General features: G+C 40.0%; 1 long non-coding RNA gene across 1 annotated transcript; it reads right to left on the minus strand.

Moving 5' to 3' along the window:
• Positions 1 to 2,045: 2,045 nt before the first annotated feature.
• On the minus strand, positions 2,046 to 8,818 carry LOC125755079 (uncharacterized). Its single transcript, XR_007410617.1, has 3 exons — positions 8,342 to 8,818; positions 4,750 to 4,842; positions 2,046 to 4,381 (listed from the first exon to the last, which is right to left on the minus strand). It is a non-coding gene; the product is annotated as an uncharacterized LOC125755079 (long non-coding RNA).
• Positions 8,819 to 9,164: the final 346 nt, after the last annotated feature.

Consider the following 9,164-nt stretch of genomic DNA (forward strand, 5'->3'; position numbering starts at 1 on the left):
TATTAGTTTTCCCCAATCCATTTGGAAATGAATACAGTAACAGAGAATTGAAACCAGGTTTTCCCACAACCAGTCCCTTTGATTTTTCTCCCTTTCCATCACCAGCAGAGGATCTTATTACTTAGACCCTGAAATGGCCTCCTCAGGGGTCTCCTTCGTCCACAGTTTCTCTCTACCAAACCACCCTGCATCCAATCCATAAGCAGATTAATTTTCTTAAAATTAATATTGATACTACTTTCTTGTATAAAACTTTAATCTTGCTTTCTTCTATTTAATAAAGTTTAAACTCTAACTTAGCCATATATTAAGGCTTCTCCAACTATCCATGACCTTATTTTCCCACTTCAGCTGACACTTCTTCCCAAGCAAAAACTTCCTGCTGCACCATCTATGTGGCTTGCTATGGCCAATGTGCTCCTTGATTGCTTACTCATATGCCTTTACCCACACTAACCTCTTTTGCTTGGGTCTGTCTTTCATTTCCATCCTCTGTGCACTGTAACTCTCCCCCCAGTTCTTTTGCCTGTACTTTTTCTTCCTTCTCACAACTAGTTTGTGATTCTTTTTTTTGTACTACACCATTCAGAAGTAATCCTACCATTTCTAATCTCCTCCTACAACACTTAGGTGGTTTATACTACCTACCTGGACCTTGTCATATGCTGCGTTATCTTGCAGAAGCTAGAACATTTGGGTTCTAACTCTAGCTTCACCTTTTATAAGTAAAAATGATTTACTTGTCTTTGAAATGGGAGTGTCAATAGATACCTACCCACTTTTTGTTATAGTAGGATAAAGATCAAGTGTGAAATTATATTTGTGTTAAGTCATAAGCAATAAGAAAGCTCTTGTTATATTTTATCCTTTACATCAGTTTGCTAGGCTTATGAAAGCCAAACCTGCGTCTCATACACTAACTCTTTGCCTTTGTATCCTGAAGGTTTAAAGCATAGTGTTTTGCTCATAACAGGTGCCTCAGGAAATATCTATTGAATGAGTGATGAATCATCTCCACAGGAAAGAGAGTGAGCCAGCTAATTGTGGCAGCAAGGGTTTGTTTGTTGACAAATGAGACTAGGTATCATCTAGAAATGTGAGATCATGAGGGTTTGCTGACACTTTCCTTTCAAGCTTCTCTTCCCTCAACCTCCCTGATATACTCACGCTCACACCTACTTGTTCCCAGTTTTCTCTGGCTGTCACTGTGTTTTAGAGAGTAGAAAGCAGGACCATGAGCATCTGCCATTCATTTGACTTTGGTGCTTGTGCATGGGTAAACCGCTGGGCCCTTTGCCCAAGCCAAAGACCTGGGATGTGTTATGGGACTGAGCATATTTTCTTGGTTATGTTACAAGTGATGAAGGCCATTGAACTAGTCTGTGATGTTATAGAGGGAGAATAGGATAGTTGGAGTTAGAAATTGGAGACAGATACCTTTGTGGCTCTTACTTTTTAGTGTTGTACTAAAATCACCGTCTAAAACATGTTAGTAAATTGAACACCAATAAAAAATAAATTAAAAAAAATAAAATAAAATTTATGCTTTAAACATTAAAAAAAATAAAATAAAACATGCCCTCTAATGAACACAACTGCAAAAGTTAAATAGTAATTCTGGATGTTATTATGAAAGTGAACAGATCTCAGAATGAAGGACCAGTGATACACCTGGTACCATTGGTGCAGATAGGATGCCTGAATAAGAGTCCATTAAGTTTCACCTTTGTGGAATACGTGAAGAGACTTCCAAACATCACTTCAGTTCTGTGCCAGGATGTATCAGGACCTAAGTCAAAAAGACAAACCACTAATACTGATCTTGTCTTTATTTTTTCCTTAAGGATTTTTTTTTTTTGCATTAACCTTACCTTTTATAATACTGAATTAGTATATTATTTATCCTGATTATTGAGATTTTTGTATCTACCTTAAATCTGTGCTGGAGGTGAGCACCTCACACATCTTGACCTTAGTCCCAGTCCTAATTCATTTGATTTTAATGTGTGTATCTGTGTGTGCACCACTAACGAGTGAAATTTTTTTTAAATTTGTCTCAATTATAAAAAAACTGTATGCTTCCTTGAGAAAGCACAGATTAAGAAATCTTTATACCATAGCCTACAAAGTCATAGAATAATTATTATCCTCATACTATCAACATTTAGTGACCAGTTGTTTTTAGATTTCTGCTGGGTATTTTCTAGAACCCTGTGGTCACATGAGGTGACTTCCTTCTTGGAATTTATAATCTAGTAGGGTATATAAGGAAATATTTAGATGCAATTGACATTTAGTGAGTACACACAATGTTCTAGATGCTTTGTGAAGCAGGTTATACATGCTTTATCCCCTTTTATCTTTTTCACAGCAACCCCGTGTGATACTATTATAGCCATTTTTTAAAAATGACTTTATTTTTTAGAGGCCTTTTGGGTTCACAACAAAATTGAGCAGAAAGTACAGAGAGTCCTCATATGCCTCTCCACTGGTCTAGCTTACCTCACTATCAACGTCCCCCATGAGAGTGGCACATTGGTTACAATCAGTGAGCCCCCAATGACTCATCGTCATCACCCAGAGTCCATAGTTTATATCAGGGTTCACTCTTGGTGTTGGACATTCTAAGGGTTTGGACAAGTGTATAATGACCTGTGTCCACTACTATAGTATCATCCAGAGTCACTGCCCTTAAAATCTGCTGTGCTCTACCAATTCTTCCCTCCATCCTCAACCTATGCAACCACTGATTTTTTTCTCTCTCCCCATAGTATTGCCTTTTTCTAGCATATTGTATAGTTGGGCCCAGTGTGTTGCCTTTTCAGATTGGCTTCTTCCTCTTAGTTCTATGTGTTTAAGTTTCCTCCATGTCTTTTCATGGCTTGATAACATCTTTTTAGCATTGAGTGATGTTCCATTGCCTGGATGTTATTAGATGCATTTTCATATGAGGAGAACAAAGAGTAGTGAGATAAAGCACCTATACAGAAGTCAAAGTGAGCAGAGAGCCAAAGTTTGAGCTCTAAATCTCTTGATGCCAATTGGAATGCTCTTTCCATGGACCTACAGTTACTTCAGGTAAGGAAGTAATGGGCAGTTCAAATAAGGCTGGATACCAAAGGAAAGTGCCCTGATGGGGCCAAGAGTTAAGGGGGCAATCTTTAGAACTTCATTTTTAGATAAGACACAACTGGGACCAGCTGCTGTTTTCCTTTGGTCATTCCTGGAACATTTCATGGAGTGAGGAGTCATTAGGAGGAATTTGAAGGGCTTATAATGGATGAAAGGTAGACTGGGGTTGGGAATTTCCCAGACAAATGATGTAATTTGAGAAACGTGGAAGGACATGGGAACAAGTTAGCTTCTTGAAAAACTCCCCATACAAAGCTTGTATAGTCTTAGATACCAGCTGCCAAATAATACAACTAAAGGAGGACAAAAATACAGCTCTTTCAACAGAATCAAGTCTGTGTTTCTCTCATTTTGATATTTTTCTTCCCCACTTAACAATGCATGTGACATGGGTACTGGCCACTGTTTGCATTTATTAAACAATTAACTATGTGTCAGGCCTGGCGCCAGCTACTTTATATGCAGTGATTTATTTCGTTCTCACCACATGTCTATAAAATAGGTTCCATCATTCTGCCCATTCTACAGACAAGGAAGTTCCATGTCCAAAGAGAAGTAACTTGCCCAAGACAAGGAAGCTAGTATATGCTGGAGTGAAATTTGAACTCACGTTGGTCTGATTTCAGAGTCCAGACTCTATTCACTGAAGTAATAGAATCTGGCCTCAGAGTGTATCCAACTGATGTTAATTTTCTTCACCACATTTGATCATTCTCTTTAGACTTCTGCAAAGAGTCGTGAAGGAGAGCTCAGCACCACTCAGCACACATTAAATCCATTATTTAATAAGGCTGCTCTAAGTATCATCAAGTTGCCTGGATGTAGACTTGATATTTATGATAAGAAAAGGGAAATATGTTGTATGTCTTTGATGTATCTGTATTTACATGTTGTTGCACCAGAGAAACATTGTCACTTCTTAAAAGTAGAGAGGTAAGTGGAGTTGGCAAATTGGCCGAGGCTAATACATGGCATGAACACCTCTCATGAGCAGAAGAGAAGCCAACATGTTTGGCATCATTTGTTCATTTCAGAGGTGAGAAAACCAAAGCTCATAAAAGTGGTTTGCTTGATTACCAAGGAGCCAGTTAAGTGGTAGAGTTAAGATTACCCTTCACGTCTGTTTGGTACAAAAGCCTTTACTCTTTCTAGTACATCCTCGTGCTTCTTATTAAGTTCAGCTTCCTGGATAGATGTAAATTCTTCCTTTTATATGTTGGCTCTGTTGGATGTGGTCCTCGTTGGATGCCTTATAAAGAAAGACATTGTAATTAAAAGATGTCTGTGAGGAGAGATGTCAGGAGCATGTTGTGATTTTTTATTTTTTTATTTTTTTATTTTTTTTTCATGTTGTGATTTTAATGTTGGCTCTGAAATACTCTCTAAAGGGAACACTCAGATCCATCAGTTCCATTCTCTAAACTTCATATTCATGTTCAGAAACTTCCCTCCACACAAGGTAAGCCAAAAATAGAGCAGTGTTGACTCAGAAGTCCTAGACTATGTACACATTAGCTGTGTGGCTTTCTGCAGCGTGAGACATTGGTTTTCTACCATTACAAAATGCAAAAGGGTTTGGGCACTTTGTCTTCCTTGGCCTACAATTTTATAACATACCTCTGATCTGGGAGTGTGCTTCAGCAGAGTCTTTTTTTTTTTTTTTTTTTCAGCTGAGTCTTCTTCATTCAGGTATGTAAAGTGAATCTTCACCTGGTAAAATATTTATTTCTTACTTTTCACTATAATTGCAAAAACGTCCATCACACTTAGACAACCTGCATTGATTTCCATGATCATGGTGACTTCTGTCTATATAGCTCTCGACAATTTGTAAAGCTCCTTTACACACCAAGTCTCACTTTGCCTCTCAATAACCTAGAGGAAGGGAGCCAATATCAAACATGGGTTTGAGTTCCTTAAATTCTTCATTTGTAAAGTGTGCATGATATTTATATCTATCTCCTTAGTTGACTGTGAGGAAAAAATAAAATCATGCACATAACATGCTTAGCAGGGAGTCTCTCACATCATCAGTGTTGAATGAATGTTGGCTGTTTTTTGATGGCTGTTGAATGTTGGCTTGCTCCAGATCTCAGACCTTCCTGACAATGGAGCTGGACTAGAACCTGGGTGTTCTAACCCAAGATCTGTGAGAAAACGAGAAGGACCATTTCTTCTGGGGAAAGAGTGGCCCATTGACTTTATTCCTGGGTCTATGCAAGCCCACTCTATTCACTCAGTATACTCTGAGAGTCGCCTACTCTGGATTAGGCACTGTGTGAGGCATTGAGGATACTAAAATATAAAAGAGCACAACTTTTGTACTCAGAGTTTCATGTCTAGTGAATGAGACAGATATGTAAAAAACAATGTGTCAGGCATTTCATAATTTTTTTAGATGAATAATGAAAGAAAGTACAAAGTGCTTTGGCATGAATAAGGAAGGAAGCACCTAAGTGCCAGGGGAGTTTGGCAGTTATACATGAGCTGAGTGCTGACTGATGAGCTGGTATTAGCTAGACAAAAGGCCAAAGGAAGAGAAGACATTGTGAGTAGAGGGAATGGTGTATACACAGGAAAGAGTTGTGAGAGAACATGGAATGCTCGGAGAATGCAAGGACTTCCGTATGGTTGGACCTCAGTTAGAGTCTGAGGGGTTGACAGAAATTAAGTCTGAGGAAGTGGGTAGAAGTCAGGTTGCAAAGGGATTGTATGCCATGCTAAGGGGATGGACATTCATCTTTAAAGTAACCAAGGAATAGTGAGTGCATGATTTTACACAACAACAAAATGGCAGCCTCATTTTTAAAATGAGAACACTCTGCTGTTTATGTGGAGAAAGATTGGAGAATATGATTATCAGAAGCAGAGTTTAGATTCTACTATGGTCTAAGCAAGAGAAACTGCAAATATGGATTAAAGCTATATAGCAGGGTACTGGAAAAGTGACCTAGATTGGTAATGTATTTGGAGATATTGGTTGTTGGAAGTGAGAGTAATTTAGAAGAGGAAGGTGAGGTGACACCCAGGTTTCTGGATTAGGTCTTAGAGTACATGGTTGACCACTATTAGCACCAAGAGAAGTTTAGTGAGACTTTCGCAGTAACTATCTGGTGTTCCAGAAAGAGGCCTGGATGGCAAAGGGAATGTGAATGAGCAATATCCATGAAGTAGACAGGACTTGAAGCTTTAGCTCTGGAAAAGATGGGCCAGGGAGAACGGATAGTGAAGAGTTGCTTTGTTTTGCCTGTGTTTGCAAAGACCAGAGGCACTACCACATGAATGATAATTGTTGGATAAAGCTCCTCTAAGAACCACAATTCCATGCATTTCACAGGGTCCCCACACTTCTCCCAACAGGGCAACTCCTGAGTAATTAGGAAGTGATTAGATAGCCAGTAGGTGGATTTAGGCTTTCTCCTCCCCACTGCTCACCTTCTGAGGTGTCACTATTCATCCGAGGCTGAATCAACTAAAGATGAGGAGGGAGAAAGCAAGAGTCCAGTTGGCCACATGCAAAAGATCCATAGTTTATTAGGATTAGAGATGAACCCATTAAACTATTGGCTATCATGATGTTGTAGTGTTATTTTTGAATTTGCGTTGCCATACCCATGCTGTTATGGATGGTGGAAAATTGACAGTTTTGATTATGGCTGATATTCAACTTTGTATAAGGCAAGCTTTTTAAGATTAGGTATAAAAAATTTTTTAAGCACCCCTCTCCCCAAGGTTCTTTCTCTAGAAAGCTGCTCCAGAGTGAGTAGTGCTCTGATATTTTTCTCAGAACTTCTCTTTTCAGTTCAGAATTTTATCAGCAATTCTTATGCTAAGAGGGGTCAGGAGATGAGGCACTTCTCACGTTACCCTTGAAGCTACTCATGAATAATGGCCTATATCACCTCTATTGTCTGCCGCAAAACATAAGCAACCAGACAGAGGAGAAATTAAAGATCACTGAATGAGCCGGAAGAGCAGGCTGAGGCCCTGATAGTGTGAAGAGGTAAAAAATACAAGGTAGAACAGATGGTTATGTAGGGGGAAATGTTTGAGTAGATTAACTACTCAACAGCTAGAGAATGAGCCAAATTCCCTGGTTTAAAGGCAAGAACAACAACAGAAAAGTATTCTGAAATCTTCAGAGTGAGATTAAGGGCATGCCCACCAAAGAGTAATGTGGCTAAAATAAATTAGGGGTCATTATTCCAGGCTGAATGCATAATGGACTAAGAAGCTCACTGGGCTTTTCACTGCCCCTTCATATCATTTCCTGTGATTTATGCTGCCAGTTTTTGCTGTGTGGGGGAAATCTGTCTCTCTAAATACTTTCTTCCTTCATCTGTGAATTGATTTCATTGAACTCTGACTGGAGTTTAGGTTGGTTGGGTGGGGCCTGGGGGGGGGGGTGAGTGAGCACAGGGGTAGGTATTAAGCAAGACTAGAACAGTCTAAGCAAGCAAAATAATCCCCCCCGCCCCCCGCCCCGGCCCCGTGGACTCATAGAAGCTGTCCTGGGAAAATGTATTTCTATCTGTTTGTGGGGAGGCTGTGTGGATTTTTTTTTTCCTGGCTACAGGTAGACAATATATACAAAAACAATGACTTCCTCCAATTTGAAAGCATAGCACCTGCCTACCAGAAAACTCACCGAAGACTCTCAAGAGAGGGGCAAACATTTAAAATGAAAACTTGGCTGGGCTTCAATTCTGTCCTGGCTGAGTTAGTTTGAAGTAAGAGGAGGAAACAAAGAACACTCCGACCGAGGAGGTCACAGAGTGTGACAAGGGGTCTGTAAGAGGGCATACTGTGCTGCCTAATGAGAGAAAACCAAGCCTTTTGTGTTGGGGCACGAGTCCAGGGAGTGATGGATGCTCTCTGTACGGAGGCTCAGACCTTTCTGTCCCACAGCCTGGCTGCTGCTGGACCCTGTGACATGACTGGCTTGGAGGAGCCTGGCCCTTTGTTTCAGTGGCTTCTGAGGCAGTGACATCAGATTTGATGGCTATTGGCGCCTTCAGAGAGGCAAGTTTTATGTTCTGATGTTTTTTTTATTAGAGCTTGCTAGAGCTAAGTAGAAAAGAGTGCTTTAATCCTACCTGTGAATAAAAGAGCTAAAACTTTTAAATGAGAATAATAATATAACTACAATAAAATCACTTTAAAGTGCCCCCCCCCCCCCGCCCTGACTTTCTCAGAAGGAAAAACATACCTGATGCAGTACCTCTATTAGGACAGGAAGAGAGTAAAACAGCATCACAGCCCGAATCATCCTTGTTTTGTTTTCAAACAAATCATTTAAGGCAACAATTCTCTTTCTTCCCACTCCCCCATAGAAGCCCAGCACCAGTGAAATTAAACCAATGGCTGCACTCTGCTGGTTTCTAAATATGTGCTTCGGTTCGGTGGGGGTACTGGTGCCCGTGCTGGGGGTGGTGGTGGTGGTAGTGGACATGGTGAAGGTGGAGTTCTATTCTAGAGCCTAGAAGGATCTGAAGTGTTCAGTGTATCCTTCGTAAGATGGTACAGGGTCTTTTCTAAGGACCATTCACACCATGGACTGTTTGGATTGAGATGGTAAGAAATCAGAACCTACAGAATGTGAATTAGAAATGGAAAGACTCTGAAAGGTCTTTCTTGCCCATCACATGTTGCTAGGTAAAGAAGCCCTTTAATTACCCTAGATAGATAAAAATCTCCACATATGGGACCTTACACCCTCCATTTAAATAACCAATATGCAGTATTAAACACTCTCCTAAAATGACTATCCAGCCCTAGCCAGGGATGGCTCGGTTTTGTTATACCCAGAGCACCTTCTTTCTTTTTTTTTCTTTCTTTTTTTTTCAACCTACTGAAATCTTACAGATATATGGATTAATTAAACCATTCATTTCTCCAACGGACATTGATATGTTAAGTGCCTCGAGTGGGCACAATACTAAACTGAGCACTGTAGGGAATACAAAAGAAGGAAGGGGATAGTCCTTGTCCTTGAGGAGTATATCACATTGAGTGGGCAAGAAAATGATTCA

The sequence above is a fragment of the Canis lupus genome, chromosome 5, assembly GCF_003254725.2.
Source record: "Canis lupus dingo isolate Sandy chromosome 5, ASM325472v2, whole genome shotgun sequence".
In the NCBI taxonomy this organism is placed as follows: Eukaryota; Metazoa; Chordata; class Mammalia; order Carnivora; family Canidae; genus Canis; species Canis lupus.